The sequence below is a fragment of the Osmia lignaria genome, chromosome 6, assembly GCF_051020975.1.
Source record: "Osmia lignaria lignaria isolate PbOS001 chromosome 6, iyOsmLign1, whole genome shotgun sequence".
Classification (NCBI taxonomy): Eukaryota; Metazoa; Arthropoda; class Insecta; order Hymenoptera; family Megachilidae; genus Osmia; species Osmia lignaria.
This window is the reverse complement of record NC_135037.1, coordinates 7,102,601-7,119,510: the sequence shown is the minus strand read 5'-3', so window position 1 is coordinate 7,119,510 and position 16,910 is coordinate 7,102,601. Positions and strand designations below refer to the sequence as shown.

General features: G+C 40.2%; 1 protein-coding gene and 1 non-coding gene across 4 annotated transcripts in view; one reads left to right on the top strand and one right to left on the bottom strand.

Annotated features, from left to right (window-relative positions):
• Sesn (Sestrin) overlaps window positions 1-16,910 on the top strand; it is a 117,358-nt gene that overhangs the window by 77,463 nt on the left and 22,985 nt on the right. The window lies entirely within an intron of this gene.
• On the bottom strand, window positions 9,890-9,962 carry TRNAA-AGC (transfer RNA alanine (anticodon AGC)). Its single transcript has one exon. It is a non-coding gene; the product is annotated as a tRNA-Ala (tRNA).

The window sequence follows — 16,910 nt, the reverse complement described above, 5'->3', positions numbered from 1 at the left end:
GCATATTGGTTTTTAATGATATGATGCAGTAAATATATATTTCTCGTTTTCTCTGGAACACCTATATTTTATTATTTCCCGATGTTGTATACCTATTTTTACGAAAATCCGTCAATTTGACGGGTTAATTTATATTTAGCGATAAAAGTTGTTTTGCAACGTCAGGGTTAGTCATGTTAGTGAATCTCGAAGAAGGGGAATTATAAATATTTCGATGAGCTTCGAGGGCTTTTCATAAGGGTTGATATCAAAACCTGAATCCCGGGTTCTCGTCGAATATTGAAATTACAAAGCTAAAAACCTATACATTCGAGTATTTACCTTGTCATGCGGAGAGGAGGTTAAAGTAGTGGAAAGGTGGTTCAATATTTGTTCAACGTGGTGTCTTTGCAATGGATAAACAAAAGGAAGTTTCGAAACGATAGAAGAGTCGTTTTAACGATGCCACGATTATTGCGTAAGTTTAGGCATGAAAAATGTTTAAAGGGAAAAAATGCAGCGGGGCTACAAGTGATCGATTGATGATTTTGTTATGACGGGTTTTTAACTAACGTAAGAGGCAACCCTCGTTATTCACGCGGATGGAAAGAAAATATATTTCAATTTGAATCGTGCGTTCCCTCTGCACGACAATGGGTTGTTCTGAGAGTGCACACCAGGAGGGGAGATCAAGGGGGAATAATCACCCTTCAAGTAAATATGGGTCACGACTGAAGCGTTGGATAAGTACGTGACGAGCGTAGAATGGAATCGCTCGGGTAGATTTATCTGGAGACTGTAGAAATAAATATTCAAATAAAAGTGTGAGCTTTCAAAAGCTCTTCTCTTTCCTTCTTCCTCGTCGATTGATTTTTTATGCAATTCCAAGAGTAAATTGAATACTATTTGTTGTTTCGTTATGAAAGGGTACTATGTGGTAACTGAATGCAAATATGCACTAGTGGAATTAATTCTGGACACTTAAATTTTTACTTAAATTTCGCATTTATTCAAATTATTTAATATACAGTAAAACCTCGATACGTCGCCACTCAAGGGATTGAGAAATTTTGACGATTTAAGCGGAATAAAAACCATGCAAATTTTAAAATGACGAGGAAAGGAAAATGACGATTTATCCGGAGTGACGACTTATCCGGGTGACGAAGTAGAAATGTTATAGATTACAATAAAAATATGACGGTATCAATTTAGCATAGCAGAATATACATTTTCTGCATAAATATGAAATAAAGAATATTTTCATTCAAAGTGTCCAGAGGTAATTCCACCAGTGTATCTTTGTTTACAAATGACTATTGTATTGAATCGATTAAACAATAATTTTGTTAAAATTAATTAGTGTGCAAAGTATTCGAAGAAGGATTGAACGTCGAGATTGAAAGAAATCGTATAGGAGAATATTTATTTAGAAATGAAAATAAAAAGAAAAATCATATCCGTTCGTATAAATCATCGATTAGGCCCCCATAGAACAAAGGAACTGTCGAGGGTGTTTCGATCCGGTTGTTGGCACGCTGACGATCGTTATCCGTCGTATCGTCGGAAAAACGCACAATTACATTTGATTAAGTCTATCTATAGTCCGGCAATAGTCAGTCTATTTGCAACAGCTGACGAAACTCGCTTCCGTGTTGCATCAGGCGTACGATAACGGGCTTCGTTGTTTACCGATCGTCGATAATTGTGCCGTGTTTCTCTCGTCTCATCGATCTTCGCCCCCGTTTCTCGCTTTTACAAAGTCGAGAATCTCTCTTGTCAAAACACACCGATACCCTCGATTACAAAAGCCGAGAACGCTTCCTCCTCTCGAATGTTGACGAAATCCTAGCAATTTCGAATTTGTGTTTCGTTCGCAAACGGAATTAGAATCTTGGAGCTAAGAGAAAATTATAGAAAATCACACGGTTTCACTTTTCTTTTCTTTTCATTTCTTTTCTGACAAAAGAATTCGGTTCTAATTTGTAAATAATTTACTGGGGTGCGTTTAATTTTGTTTACAAACCAACCACGATATCCATTCGAACGCGGATACACGGGGTCTAAAGCGTCCTTTTATGCGTTTCATGAACAGCGTCACACAACGCAATCTCGAATCCGTACAAAGGTAGGGCGGAAACGAAGGGTGTTCGTTTATTCGCCACGAACGGTCGATTTATTTTCCCTCTATCAACCGCCATGAATCGCAAGTTACCGGAGAAATCGCATTTCCATGGGGGACACTGTTTCTATGGTGAACAAAAGGGAAGTAGATAGAATCGTTTAAATTTTCCCGCGAATCGAACGAGCATCCAGTATCGTTGGTAATAAAGAACGACGTCGACGTAACGATCGTCTGCCAGTTTATTTTTTATTCTCTTTTTCCAAAGATATCGCCCGGTTTTGTTAGCTATACGCAAAAGTAATAGCTGTCTCGTTTATATTGCCGCTACTATTTCGCGCGACAATTGTTTCCATGTATTGTTCTGCCATTAATAGGATAAAGGATTCGTTGTTGCTCGCGTGTTACCAACTGGAAGTCTATTAACCCTTTAGCTGCCACGCGAATTTTTGAACTTCCACCAGTGGGCCATAAATTTCATATTAAAAATTTTATAATGGGAAAGAACTGCGAAATATATTAAAATAACGGTATAATCTTGTCAATAGCACATTTTTCTTAGTGGTGGTCATTGGTAACCACCATGGCCCAAATGGAAAGACAAGCGCTGGTCCCATGGGACCACCGTGGCAGCGAAAGGGTTAATAGTTTCGATGCCATTTAATAAGCCTTTGATCGTTAACGAGCTAGAATAATTAAACGTGTCAGAATGATTTTAGATTTTTTATTTTAAATTAAAAAGATTTTTTAAGATTGTACAGATGGTCATGAAATGATTTCCACTTAATCTACATATGAAAAAGGGAAACACGTGCGTAGTCTGAAATCAGACAGTTTCTGTTCGTCGAGATCGTAAAAGTTTATACCTCTAACTATGAAACGATCCTTTCTTTCATCGCTGTTAGGTCTAGGTATTATTACTCGCAATTTCAGCGAAGACCCTCCCCACAAAGAGTGTCCCTCGAATACAGGGGTCACTTTTTATTATTCCGTCGACACATGGCTCGCAATCGGTTTTACACCCTTCCGCAGTCACGAATGACTTTATGGCGACGAACAGAGAAAAACATCCCCCGATTCTATAGTATCGATTGATTCGCATTGAAGAAATTTGTTCGACTGTGTTTCGTGTCTGGCGTCCATTACCATTTTTCTTTTCTCCTTTTCGTTTACGTTGTGCCTTATTTACGACTACGACTGCTTCCAAACTCTATCCACTAATAGATAGCGGGCCCTAGCACCCTTTTTTCCAGGACGATCGATCGGGAGTTACGATCGTAGGAAAATGAGCAGGAACGCGTGTGATACATTGTTTGACACAGTTTTATATCTCGATCGTAAAACTTCCGACTGAATCGTATCGGGAAGAACAGCATCGGTTATGAGGGAGGAAGTCGCGTTGACGATCTATAAGGCGTTTCAGAACACGGAAGGGAATAAAAAGGTTCTTTTCAACATGTATCACATTTAGTATCAGTGAATATTAATTTAGTTTTAATTATGTTATTAGATTGTAATATAATTTTGAAGCGTATGAATTTCGTTTTAATATTCTTTGCGCCCAATGTTCAACGCTGATACACATATTATGAAACTTCCTGTATATCTGGAATTTTCTGCTCGGACCACTAACTTTCTCGCCGCCGTCGCACTTTTTCTCTTGATTCCTCCGGCAAACTCGGATCTTAATTTACTGCCGCATAAAAGTCGCTCGCCACGTTTAAGGGTGCAATTTTAAACGACACCGACGACAATGGAACCGCGTCGTGTCCGTAGGGAGGCTGCTACCGTTCTGATCACATTGTGATACGATGTAATTTGATAAATTTATGCGAACGTAAAAATGGTCGTGGGAATATTTTTAACGTTTCTTCGTTCTGCTTTTCATTTTTCTTCTTGAAGGGTAGACTTTGATCGCGAGGACACGATGGCAATGATGGAAAACAGGGTGTCTTTACGGTATTAAATAAAACGCGAGATAGAGCGTGGAATAAATAAGATAAGAGTATAATGTTATCGTTTTGAGTGTTGACCGAAAGTTTCGAAACTTGTTGATAACAATACCAGAGGAGACAGAGGGTGTGTTGTGTATAGTCGTTTTAAGGGTTGACAGAGAGGACGAAATCGGTTGAACAGATTTTGGATTATTTACTAGCTCATGAGACCGTTCGAACAGTAAGTTTATTCATTGCAAAAATTAAGGTAAAGAAAAGTTGAAAATAACAAAACGGTCAAATATCTTCGTGTAATTCGATTCGTACATTGATTTTCATCTACCAAATGGTATTTTCAAATGAACAGTACTCGTCTATTAATAAATATCTTTCTGTTGTTTAAAAAAAAAGAAGATAATTTTGTAATAACACACTGTTTATATGGTATTTTAACGCGTTTCTTGTTAACGAGAGAAATTAGGTAGGATAATAGTGACCATGACCACTAATTGGATCTATCGAATTTAATATGGAGGTGCTATAATTGGAGCAAAAATAAACGAAGGAAATGGTAACCTTCGCATAGTATGCAATCTTTCGCGTTAAGGAAAAAAGGAATCGCCTCGATGAAAATACCAACGGAAGAATGAAATTAACACGTTAAGTACCGTAGTGAAAATCATCATTTTTAGTGTTATGACACACTGTGTAATTATAGTTAATTAGATTACGATCACTTTCCAATTGAAACTTTCTATTTGATACCTTAATAAAAAATTGATACATCAGTGCTGCTTAGAATTATTTTTAATTTCGATTAGTTATTACTATATCAAAATTTACATTGAAGAACTATGAAAAAGAAATAATTTAAGTATTTAAAAGTGAAATAACATTGTGATTCAATAACATATTATACATTGTATGTGTATGTAAGAGTGAAAGCAGTCACGGTGCGATAACCGAAAGATTCGATTATGGTATCCGGACGAAATCGTAGCGCAAAATTTTCAGAGCCAATCGGAAAATGTTGCGACAACGGTATTTGTTCGCTCGTGATATCGTTGTTTACGAAATGTTTTGGACGTTTGCGTCGTTCACGATACACGAGACTGAAAAGCGTTGCAGATTATTTTTCGTCTACGTGGTGGCTATATCAAAGTGGGCCTGTTGTTTGTTTCTTTATTCCTTTCTCGACAATTCGAGTATCGAATTACTGACGAACAATTTACGTCATCGATACATCGTTACCAAACGTCGTAACACGCGACACGACTAACTTATTCCTTTCATGATAATCGAAGAGGTAAATAAACGTCTCGCCTCTTTCGAATGAAAAAGCAACAAATAATTTCGAGGGTCGACAACGAAAATGCGTGATAAGTTAAGAAATCTTGTTATTCAAGATTCTGCTAAATTCTCCAATGAAAGATTACCAACACGCGGCTGATTCGTCGCTAATCCTACGTGAATCTTATCGAGGAGGTTTGGTTTTCTTTTTTTTGTAACCTCGTTGAATTATGAAATGATATTCTTGGTCTTTTTTTTCTTTTTCCGAATGATCGAATCGTTTAGTCGAGTTCCAATTGTAAATATGACCTTGTCTAAGTAAATATGTAGGTGATTCTGTTGATTTTGATAATGGATTAACTTCTTGCGAATCTGCAAGCTGGAAATTTACTATGGATAAACCGCAGAAGTTTTTATTGGAACCAGTGGAAATGGAAAATTAGAGAATTCCTATACCAATATTAATATTGCAAAATTGTAGGCCATTAAGGGTACCACTTCACTCTCCATTTTCTACAGATCCTCCCACAATGATATTCTATTTCTTTCAACACTGTTGAAAATTTCGCAGCCCATCTCCCAGAAAATAGTCTTCTGTCTTGTTGAAAGAGTAAGGAAATCAGTATTCGAAGCAGATGTTACACAGATGCGTAAACTATGTGTGTTCACGAAGAAACCTCGACTCCTGGACAGCTCAGGGTTCACAATCTCGTTCCCGTTTGTGACTCGACGTTATCAGGTGTCACAGTCGCTGGTTATGCCGCGAAAGTGCAGCAATTAGACGGCTCTGGCAATATTCGTAAACAGATTATGGTAGATCGTGGCGCGATCTTAAGCCGGTTATCCATTTGTATCACCGTTGCGTATCCTTATGAAGCGATTGCATCACTGCGAATCACCGCATGCTACGGCTCGGACAATTTTTCTTCGTTTCTTGGTAGAAACGGTTCGGCAATAGGGCCACTTCAGGCGAGGAGTTCCAGTTTGCTGCGTGCTGTTTCTTTATTGTAGGAGTCCGTCGGTTAGTACGGTAGAACTTTTATTACATCTGCAACCTACGTCGATGGTCATTTGGGCGTATTTGGGCCAAACCTGCGAGGAGGTATTCTATTCTTTCTTACATTGTACTTTTGGTTTTTTTATTTCTTCACTTATTTCCTCCCACCCGTTTTAGGGGTCCCACAATACACCTTTCGATCGATAAACTTCAATCAAGGTGAGAGTTTCCGCCTTAGTAAAATACATGGTACACATCTGTCGGTAGTCGAAACGACAACTAATCTTGTTCCGTATTGATGAGAAATATGTCACTTCCTAATCGTGGTGGGGGTTTCAGTGTACAAACTTCCATTTCCTGTATTGGTGAAATTCGTCGTAGGCGATCAATTTGGAATTTTTCTGATTAGGTGTCCTTTGCAAACGCGAGGGTACCTCCTAATTCGCGTGGAGCTACCGAACTTGCATGGTACACAGGTAGTACCAGTTTGATGAAAGCAACAAGGGTAATAAATGATGATTACTCTTCGAGTAATAAATGGATTAAGTGAACTCGAACACCTGGTATAATAACATATTTTTTCCGTATTTTATTTCCCTAAGTTATAAACCGATTCCCAGAATTCCTCCTTTAACTTGCAGATGTAACAAAAATAATCTCTCTGGTGTCGTCAAAAAGAATGTTTTTGAAAATAAAGTGATCTTAATATTCTGATGTTTTAAAACATTGTAAATGTTAGAAAAGAACAACAAATGCGCATCAATAATTGTATCCGTGCCTCAAGTGTCATGTTTCGGATATGTTGTTTTTACGCTCCAAATGGTCTCCGAACCTTTCCTTCGATGCAACGGCAAAGAACCGACAAATTTTTCGGATTGGCTCGTTGCGTATCTCCGTATCAAAGGAGCAGGACGCAGCAAATCAAAACTTCTTGCCTGTAGTAGCCCAGTCCTATTGCCGAATCGTTTCTTTCAAGAAACGAAGAAATATTGACGAAACACGCTGTAACATGCAACGATGCAGGGCCTGCCTCTTCAAATGAATACGATACGGGCGTTTGATGCAAGTGGATACTCGGCTTTATGCACTCGACGTTGCATCTCGGATCGTTATGCAAGAAGGCTATTTTCAGTGGTGGCCTTAAACGGTGACGAAAAATCGTTCGTTAACTGTCGATTGTGTTTACCCGCATTACGATCGAGCAGTTTCCGAAGTCGACGCTAAGATGATAGAATCCAGATGTTGTTTGTCTCTGAGTTGCCTTCGATGATCGCGCGATTTCAACGCTTCGCCTTGCAATTTATTTTTGAACGGCCGTGATCCTTCAGGTTGCTGTAATTCCCTGACAATTTAAGACTTTTAGCATATTTTAAATAGATTGGGTAAAAAAGTCCATTAAGAGTAAGTGGTATATAACTTCCATGGAATTAACATAATTAATGAATCGGATGTTGTAAGGAAATGGAGAAAATTCGTGGAAAAGATTTTTGAAAGGGGATCGCGTTAACTGGAGATCAGAGTATCGGTCATTTCGCTGATATCGCTTATTGTTTCTCCACAAATAAGTCATTTTCGCCTTCTATTATTAATTATCCGTTGTCAATAGAGCGACTGATAACGCGATCGTGTGTTCACCGGCGCGATAATGCTCGATGTTTTCGTAAAACAAAACGGACGACCGACTCACGCGTCGCGGATGACACGGATATCTATGCTTTATCAGCCGAGTGTATTGTTATTGTAAAATTCTGTCTCGTGGACTGTTCGATCGTTCCGATGATTATCGTTTATATGATCCTGTATCGTTTTTCTTGGCCAATCGACAATTGTAAAAAGTTTCACCTTTGCGTAGCGGAGTCAGATATTAACAGAACTTTCTCCTACATCTGGTTTATTTCGTTATAACACTCGTGACATCGCCAAAACGGACAGTTTAGCACGTGGGCATCAAGAGCCCTTTGTACAATAAAACTGTTCCCTCCACCCTCGAAAACTATTGTATCGACTTAAACACGGACCCCAGTCAGAGAAAATCAAGACCTCTGAGTGAAAATCCAGAACCGAGTTCACGACAGTGGGTAATGAGGTACCCAATAAAGCTCGAATATTTCAATTTCGAAGCTCGAATATTTGAAATTCCAAATTTTCGATTTACGGTCGCACAAAGGGTTCGCAGCTTCGCCTGTCAAACGCGCTGGTATAATCGTTAAAAGGGCTCTTCGCAAAGTGTTTGAGCAGCAACCTTTCTGCCAGACCGTTGCGAGCTTTCCATCCATTGTATCCGTTTTCCCTTTTAACCTTTTCCGTCGAAATTACTGTTGTTGCTTGTAGCAACAGCTGTATCGCGCGAGAACGCGTTAGGTTTCGGAGCATATTCGGTCCCGAATATGGAGCAACGTTTTGCGTCACGGTATTGTTAGAGGAACGTTTAACAAGCCGGCTGGTATCGCTTTGAAACGCGTACCACACTCGTGTGTCTGCGTGTATATGTCATTAGAAAAAATCTTTGTACCGCAGCTGTTTGGCATGATAAAATGCTGCACTCTCGCGACCGCGTAAGTGCTTGTCACTGTTTAAAGCCGGATCGATTCTATGACAAACAATAGCAATCGTATCTCGCGGCTTCCACTTTGTTTTAACAAGGACGATAAACGTCTGAAGCGATTACACGATTACGGTTATCATCCTTATTTGCATACATCGAAGTTTAGACGATGATTTAATCCACAGCCACTGGCAACGCTCAGAAAATGCACACGTGCTGTTTCTTTGTAAACACTGATGAGTAGGGCATTTTGTACATGCTGCTAAGAGAATAAGAAAATTAATGGAAAATGAAACTGAAACTTGCTATTCGTATATAGATTGATTTTCAAGACGAGGAGTGCTGTTAACTGGGACTTGTCAAAGACCGTAAAGTCTATGTAGACACAGGGACCAGAAAACACACAAAACGTTTGCTGATAATGAAATGTGGCCTTCGTCCATGACGAATGTTCGATGTGTTTCCCGTTCCGTTCGTTTGGACACATGTTTCCTTCATAGAACACCGTACGCGTTCAAACATTCTCTTCCTTTCTCTTGTTCAGCCGCGACAGGACCGTTGGTTTCGTCGTTTCTACTCGTGTAGCGCAGCAACTGCTACTTTGTACGTGATACCCTAGTGAAAATTGCCATCTGTAACACAGTACATATATTAAAATTAGAATTATTGAAAATACGATTCTTTTTACACTATTGGTATTTCAGTCGCTGATGAGGCTACCCTTCCGTACGGACCAGTGTTCCGATCGGCTCGAGAATGGTGTCAATCGATAGATCTCGGTTAGCGCAGTTGTACGCACTAGGTTTTATTGTGCGGAAATCACCTGTTAATTAAATAAAGTCAATTAAAGATAATAATGGCCCATAAGGAAGTCTATTCTTGATGATGCGCGTAACATTGTTCATAAAAATTTCATTTAAAAAAACATTAATTTCCATTAAGAAATTAGAGGATTTTAAGAGCATTTTAGAAATATATTATAATTTTGTTTTTTAAATGATTTTAGAAAAAAAAAACTTACTTGGAGGCGCCGGGCATCGATCCCGGTACCTCTCGCATGCTAAGCGAGCGCTCTACCATCTGAGCTACGCCCCCTGATAATGCTTTAGTGGAATTCCGCGAAACTTCCGGCTCGTATCCACTGATAGTACGTTCCAATTTCTTCCAATCAATTTTTACCAGATTCCATAATTGACAGCCGGTTAATTACGAACCGGTTGCTTACGCGATTGCTTGTAATAATCGAACTATTGTCCTTCCGTGAAATTCGTTTATCGTCGATCATTACTATGCGAGCGTGTTAGTCATTGTTGAATCATCGTCTCTGTGTCAGATCGTTGCACTTAACGACTCACCGCGTTAACCACGATTTTGCAATCGTACGAACCACAAGTTTGCCTGAAATGTTAGAAAGGGAACACTGTCGAAATGTCGCTGGAGCAGAAAAGAAATTTTTGTAACTCTTTTCCAGAGGATAATTCGTGTATCGTTGATCCGGAAGTCCATACACTTTGCTGCAATATAAATCTTTTCTTAATTAAGAAAGAAGGAAGACCTTTCCACCATTTGCTCAAAAGAACCTTATATTTTCTTTCAACGACCTAAATCCAAATTTTTTCATAGTTCTTGCAAGATCAAAAGAAAATACCGAGAGCCTCCCTCCTCAAATAAGAAAAGCCTACATTACACCCGTGTATTCAAGGATGCGTCATTGCAATGGCATAAAGATGATCCAATGGTACCACGTGTGTAGAACAATGTTACTCGCGCCATAAAAGCGTTTGCACGGCAAGATAACGAACTGGCTAAGAAAAATATCAGGAAGTTGGTGGGTTGAGTCATAGCTCGAACAAAGGTACCTTCGATCGGTCGAAATGTGTACTTAAGTCGATACAAGTGTATATACCTTCGATTCGTGTATGGAGCGGCTTAGTGTTTCTATGCGGACAGGATATCTTCGTTCTTTTGTATGCGCCTCGGTTCGTACATAGATAAATTCTTTTGTAAGTAACATTTTTTTTCTTTTGGATTAATTTGTATAATTACGGATCCGTGTCGCGATTCACTCGATTTGTTATTCGAGGGTTAAAATTTCTCAAATTTTCAAGATTTGTTGGGGTACGATTAAAATTTGAAACGTAGATAAAAATGTAGCGTTACGTTTATTGGAATCAAGTACAAAACTCGTTGGATCGTAATGAATAATTAGAGGAACGTCAGTCGATCGGCTGTTTTCCAACGGTTTTTATATCTTCGATGGACGTCTCTTATCGAGGAATTCCTCGTCGAGAGCCACGAACGTTGCAATCGCTCGGTTTCTCGACGTTCAGTGATCCCACTGACCGAAAGACCGTTCGAGTAATCGAGTTCGACCCAGTGTCGGGGATGATAGATAGAGAGTAGTTGGGAACGAGTAGGGGCCATTTTCACGACTCTAGCGCCTCCGAAGTGCATCCTCGTTCCTGCTCGTCGAGCATTTCCTACGATTTCCCTCTTCGGTCAGACGATTAGTTCTCTCTTTTCCGTTATAACGGCATAATGCGTGCAACTGTCTAACAGCTGGTGGCACGGTAGAAAGGACAAAGAGAGGAAAAATAGTACTATCCATGATAGAGAAGGATAAACGATCGCGTGATGCAGCTAAGAAAACGGATGGAAAAGCGGATAAAACAAGAACGAAACAGATTATACGTACACCAAGAGAGTGTTGCACTCTGTAATGTAAAGTAGGAAGTCGTATAGCGAACTGGAAAAAAAAAAAATCTCGCCATGACTTTTAAGTGTCACGTGAAAACGCACCCTTAGAGTTAGGGAAAGGTGTGGAAACGTATATGTAGTTACGAACGAAAGGAATAAGAGAAAGTCGGGGAAAAGAGAGAAGGCGAGATGGTGTGCAAGATGGAGGGAGGAGGATAGAGAAAGGTTATTAAGAGAGATGGAGGGATGGAAAAAGAGAAAAACGAACTGGCGGGGTAGAGAAGGGACAGAGTTCAGGGTGAAAGAGAAACAGAGAGAAAAAAGAAATAGAAAGAGAGAAGGGATTTCCGAGCGACGGGGCCTATAATATCGCATGGCAGTGCCGTAACGAGAGGCGCTTTCCCGAGCGTTGACCTCTTCGCGCTTCCAATACTAACCTCGGTCAAACGCTCGCTACCGGGAATACGAAATAATAGAAACTTTGGTTCGCTCTCCTCCAAAGGGAGGCCCTGCATACATACACAGAGAAATGTTGGCCTTCGTAGAAACCGATTAACCAGAGAGGATCTCGAAACCGCGGTTGCGCTCCAAAGGTGTTTCGCTATATCGAGCTTCGACGGCTGTTTCCGGGCGCAGCCTGTCTTTTTCCTTTTAATCGCTTTCTTCTGGGAACTCGACACTGTCATTTTACCCTGGCTACTAGGAAACTTTAATATAAATGCGATCGTTGTGTCTCCTTGTGAATTTTCCTTGTGGCAAGTGTAATGGCCCTGGGAGAGCATCCAACCGAATAAGGGTTAATCACCGTCATCCTGTTCCATGTCAGTTATATTTCTGGATGATAAGAAATGTCCCTATTTAGTCAGGATTTTCGTACCTCGAGAACTCCTCCGGCAAGTTTCTACTGACGTTTCGTGCCCGCGACAAAGACTCGTCGGTATTTTGCGGAAATAAAAAAAGGGGGAGAGCCCTTCTTTCGCTTCCTTCCAAGTCTTTATTTCGCGTTGTCCTTGGAAGACAAAGGAACCTTAAAGGCTTTGAATGGCTCTTCATCTTCTCTCCCCTCGTCGCGAGACCGGGCTCCGACGGTCTCTCATTGATCCTCAAAACAGTTGCGACTTTGCGACGAACGTCCGCTACGATGAACATTCGCGAATCCATAGCATTTTTGCACGTATATCTATCGCGATAATGGTGCTCCCCTCCTCTCGAGGAAACAGGCTTTTTCATTAATGCCGATAAACACACACCGTCTTTGGAGATTATCTGCTTTTCAATTATGTAAGAGAAGAGAAGTGAAGTGTGCCGGTTGTTAAGCGTTAACAAAGTATCAGGTATAATAATAATAACGACGATTTATACGTATGTATTTCGAACGAGATAATAATCGTAGGATTTTCACGTCGAGACGAGGTTGCTAAAACAACTAACCGAGGGCCGTGGATATTTACCGGCTGAATAAAATAAGTAAAACTAATATTAATATTAATAATATTAATTTGCGAGTGACGCGGATTCGCGTCATCGGCGTATCGCGATCACAGCTGACGCGGATCCGCGGGATCCGTAGCGAAAGCGTGCGCTGATCGAGGTCGCAGTGATTCATAGCGTTTCCAAGCCGCGATTTCGACTTTTCCTCAGCTGTTTTCCAAGCGTGAAAAGTCAAAAGGAAGCACGTCGAGCCGGCTACTTTTATCGTGGAAGCCGCATAACACGTTACAGTTTGCATCGTACCGATGATCAGATGGGATCGATATTTTTAGCACAGTTCGTACTCCTGTTGCTAAGGCATCAGCTGATCAAGCCTGCGTACGCCAGACACGTATCTATAATTCCCTACGTTCCAGTCCCCCGGATTGTATTTTATCTTTTCTTTTTCTCGTCCTTTCTTGAACGAATAAATTCCGCGTCATACTATTCACGAAACGTACCAATGAATCATGAATTATCGGACGGTAAAAGCGTGCCTTCTTTTCGCAAATTTTATCGAAGTTTCGTTTTGACATCAATTGCGGAGCTCGCTGTTGCTACGGCACTGCTCGACCAATGGCAGCGCCGCAGAACCGGCGTATCCCTTCCCCGGTTGTCGGTCACCCCCACCACGCATGCTCGACCAGATGATCGTGGTTGGGCTTAACTATCGAGGCATCAGTTATCGTCAGTTAGCAACCGGCTCTCTTTCCGTACACATCGTTCACCGTAGGCAGTCCCTTCTGCACGTAATGTCCAGTGTAACCTGATTCTTGTGCTCTTCTCCCAAATTGTGTGTCGGTGTTGTGAACGATCGGTAGTCAGAGATTTTTTCTTTTCTTTTCTTTCATTTATTTTGTTTATTTCTTTTTTTCTTTTCAATTTCTTTGTTACCGTACCGATAGTCTTTCGTTAAAAAACAATCGTACGAAAAGATAATCGAGCCTGTCGCCATACCCAACGACCGGGTACGAGCAATACGTCTGTGATATTATTATGACTGGTCATTTCTCGCCGGTGTTCCACGAGTGCGATAACTCACGGACGTCCTATCCCAAAGGAAAACCCACCGCTAGAACTCGTCGGTGAAGATTTTTTTTTTATAATTCGCGTGAAATCGCACCTACAACCCTGTCGTTGTAACTTGTGTCATAATTACTCATTTTTTCTACGAGATCGGTTGAGAAAGAGACCGAAGAACGAACTTTACTTCATTTTTCTATATACTTAGTATTATACATATTATACACACGTATCTACCGAAGTCTTTCGTGTAATATTATATTACGCATATCGTACCGTACCGTACGTCTATATACCAGTGTATTTATTAAACAAAAAATCGTTCAAAATTCCTGTGGCTAACGTGACCGAGTCATACCCGAGGGCGGATACGATCGCGAATTGTGGTGGTGCCGCCAGCATGGGTCAAATTGGAAATGACGTGAGTTTTTTTACCTGCACAAATTTTCTTTTTTCTTTTTATTCTATACTTTCGTTCTTGTCCCCTGTGGCGAACCGGCCCGGTTGTCGCTTTCGACGAATGCGCCCGTCGTTGCACGCCGGTTTTTTCCTCCTTGTTTTTTTCTTTTCTTTTCCCTTCCTTGTTTTTCGACCCGGCAGAAACGGAGCAGAGAGGATCGACCGGATTTTCGGCCTGTTCCGCGCGTATCTCGTAATTACTCTTGTTGCAGCTACCTGCACTAACATTCTATCGGTGTACGTGTTTCACGTTCGCACACGCACGCGACCGGCGCATTCGGAAAGTCACCGAGACCTTACGACTCACCGAGCAGAAATAGAGTACAATACGAAGCTAGAGTGAGAAAATAAGGCCGGTAGAAAGAGTCGGAAGAAGTTGCGTGAACATCATCGCGACCTCGCTCCGAACCGGCCGAATGTATTCCGTACGCATATATATCTGAATTAAATACCGATTTTTAAAACGCCTCTCCGTTGCGTGTCGCGCCCGAACATGTTTTTAATATTCCGCTTCGTATCTTTTGTACCGCTACGATGCGTTGTCGGGGTCTTTTTATATTCGTTTCGTTGACATAAACGTGTTTCTAATTAACGAATAGCCGATGGATCAAAGAGATTTCTCATTTCCTTACTTTCATAATAATTAGTATTTTAGTATTAGAAATTGTTTTCTTGACTTTATTTTTATATCTAAGAATGTTATCAGTTAAGTCGGTAGTGTGTTAATACACATAAAAATTGCATCAAGATTCAATTCATAATCCGTGGGAACGTTCAGACGATTCTGCTCGATTGTAACAGGAGCTACCATTGGTCAGTTTATCTCGCGCTGCGAGTGATATATCGAGCGCGAAATTTGAATTGATTGATTGCGAGCCGTCCCGTTACACCCTTTCAATAACGAACACAAGGTTTGTTGTTTAATTAGCATGCATAATCAAATGAAAAGAATGCGATCTGTTCTTTGTCATTCAAATTGAGCTTGTACCAACTCGTTTTCGATTTACAATCTATTTTCTAATTGTCGCCAAAATGCATGTACGATTTTGGCAAATCGGTCGATCTATTTCGGTATTTAATCAAGAATCTCTGAAAGAGATTTCATAAGCGAACACAGCGGTGGTCTTGTTTGGGATTTGTTTACGGTTTTCTTTGCTTTGGCGGGGTAGCAGGTAAAATCCGGCCGGGGATGACTCGCAGGAGTATTCGTAAGTTGCATCAGACTCATCTCCCTCCTTTACCGACTCGGCCCTGTGTCACTTTGCCAATTTTATTGACGCGTTTCATCATCCTGTACGTTCACCTAAAATCACCGTTGCCCACCTGGTACGGTGGATGTCAATTTGTTGTCGCTCAATTTCCTTTTCTCTCACTAATAATGCGTTAATAATAGAAATTTTTCAATTTTTCTAAGACAATGCCTGTATCGTTGTGTCTACAAAAATATGAAAATATGAAAATTGTACCATCTACCGGCTGGCTTGCCCACAGAAGGGCCAGGCTGACGCAATTATTTGAAAGCTTTTCCTATTTTCTTTATTGTATCGTCGTTCAATATATTGTTCTGGACAAACTCTTTGGGCCACTCAATATAATTGAATTACATTATTATATTAATAATGTTAACCCTCTTTAAGCAAACTGAATCGGTCTACGTCATTTTAGGCTTCCAAAAAATCTAGAGATAGTTTTATCGATCCGTTATGCTATACGTCTCGGAGAATCCATCATACCGATAATTACTACCTCTTATATATTGTCCGTTTTATCGTTGCTCTTCGCCGTGTTGCGATTTCCTTATCACGGTTACCTGAACAAACGAAGCCTTGTTTTTCTGCGGTACGTAATTTTCAAATTTAGCACCGTTCCAATATCGGGAAGAAATATAACTTAACTCGTCAATTTCTACTTATTATTGAGAAATCCAGGCTGGATAGGAAAAACGAGAAACGAATAGACAAGGTAACCTGTTACAAACATCGTCTGTTTTGCACAGCTGCTATATTTTTAATCAAATTATTTTGCATTATTATCTATCACCTTCTAAATATCAGAAAACAAGACAAATTGTTGGAATTTCATTAAAGTAACTTATATCTAACAGGTACCTCAAGGAATAATCATGGCTTAGTATTTTCTTAGTAAACAGAATGTACGAGTTATCTAACGAACGCGGCAAGCAAGTTTGCAAAATAGTCACTTTGTTATTAATTTCTACAATTTATAATGGCCACGAGTAAGATAAGACGCGAGCAACACTTTGTTTGAATATCAAAGTTCACTTGTTGGAATAGATTTGATTCGCAGGTTTTATGTATTTACGGTGGGTTATCGAACATCGAACGTTTACCCGTGGCATTCCTCAACTGTCGCCAATCAGCGATAATGGAACGC